Raw genomic sequence first — 1,825 nt, 5'->3', positions numbered from 1 at the left:
AACCAGGGAGGTTTAGAAAAACTACATTATGATAAACTGCAACTAAAGACAAAATATTGTTGTAATAGAACTCAGAGAACAGAGACTGAAATACAAAAGCTGTTTATCATATTTCAGTGTCCTAGCCCATTCTTTGAACTATCCTTCAATAAATATTTGGCATAAAAATGAGGACACCTGCTCACATTGTTTCCTGCACAGAGGAGACACCATTTCAGTCACCGTCACACCAAATATTTCTGGCTGTTTTCTTTTTGCCTTAATTTTGGGTGTCTTTATGAGTAATCATAAGCATCAAAAGTGTTTAAAAACTACAAAAAGAGATGGAAAAGAGAGGTTTAACCTTTCAGTTTCAAGATTATTATTCAAGACTTAACTGAAACTGGTACTGATTCAGAAGCATTTCTTGATGCTTCTGGAGCAAAACTTGATTACCCCCATACACAGAAACAGGGGTTGACTTTCTGGTGGCCAGTGGAATGCTTTCCCCAGGTGGCACACTGGCAGATGACACGACATGTGTTTGCAGCACAAGAAGATATGGAGGCCATGCAAGCATTTGCTCAGGTTTTTAACAAGTTAATCAGGTGCTATAAACACCTCAAAAAAGGTTTTGAAGATGAAGTTAAAAATCTGTTGCTGTTCATAGTTTTTCTGAGTCAGAAAGTAAAAAACTGGCTATGTTAACTGGTGTTCTTCTGGCTAATGGAACACTTAATGCACCCTTTCTTAATAGCCCTTTTACAGAGAATTTGGTTAAAGAAGTGGTTTCAGCTGCTATTGCTGTAAGCTCTTTAAATCACAGATATATGAAAAAGATATCAATGTTGTAGCTGAAAATCTTTGGAAAGTCAGCATGGACAACAGACTGATGGAATGTTCTCCTGTCAATAAGCATAGTGTAGAACACTTCACAAAGTATTTCACTGAGGCAGGCTTGAAAGAATTTTCAGAGTATGTTCAGGGTCAGCAAACCATAGGAGCTTGTAAGGACCTCCAGGAAGAACTTCAAGAACAGATGTCCCATCGTGATCCATTTAAAGATATTATTTTATATGTCAAGGAAGAGATGAAACAAACAGACAAGGAAACAAAAATAAATAAATAAATAAATAAATAGACATCCCAGAACCAGCTGTCATCAGAATAGTTTGGTCAAGTGTAATGAGTGCATATGGAATTGAACAAAAAAGAGGACCTTGTTTCAAGCTTTCAAGCACCTGAACAGTACAGCATTCTCTAGATGTTCCCTTTACTACTCAAGATCAGTCTGAGCTGACTTTGTTACTGAAGATTCAGGAATGACAACATGCATTTCATGAAAATCTTCCAGAAAATAGTAATATTTTTTTCTAAAGCTGAGTAAAAAGTCCATTTTGAAGTGGTATAAAGATACACATATTGTGAGGGGAAATGTGTCTTCCTTGGGCAAACAAAAAAGTTTATAGAGTGGCTCAACATGCTGAAGGAGAGTGTGAGCCCGAAGCTGAAGAAAGTAACTGAATTTTGAAACTATACACCCAGTAAAGCATACGGCAGTTGTAGATAAAATGTCATGTCTAATGTGTCCTGGTTCTTACATCTTCCTACATCCCTATATCAGGTATGAGAGTTCTGGTGGCATAGTGCCTAAGACATTTGACTGCTAACCAGAAGGCTGGAGGTTCAAACCCACCAGCCACTCCTTGGAAGGACGGTTGGACAAGCTACTTCCGTAGAGATACTGCCTAGGAAACCCAAGGAAGGGTTGCTATGAGTTCAGTCCTACACAAAAGCAGTGTGTTTGGTTTTTTGGTTTATATCAGGTATGTTATAAGGGCTTTTT

General features: G+C 37.9%; 1 pseudogene; it reads left to right on the top strand.

The window, feature by feature from the left end:
- The first annotated feature begins 277 nt into the window (after nucleotides 1-277).
- On the top strand, nucleotides 278-1,503 carry LOC103212026 (annotated as a pseudogene).
- The last annotated feature ends 322 nt before the right edge of the window (nucleotides 1,504-1,825 follow it).

The sequence above is a fragment of the Orycteropus afer genome, unplaced genomic scaffold (genome assembly GCF_000298275.1).
Source record: "Orycteropus afer afer isolate SDZICR_OR568_19922 unplaced genomic scaffold, OryAfe1.0 scaffold00837, whole genome shotgun sequence".
NCBI lineage: Eukaryota > Metazoa > Chordata > Mammalia > Tubulidentata > Orycteropodidae > Orycteropus > Orycteropus afer.
The sequence above is the reverse complement of the archived record's forward strand: the minus strand, read 5'-3'. Positions and strand labels throughout refer to the sequence as shown.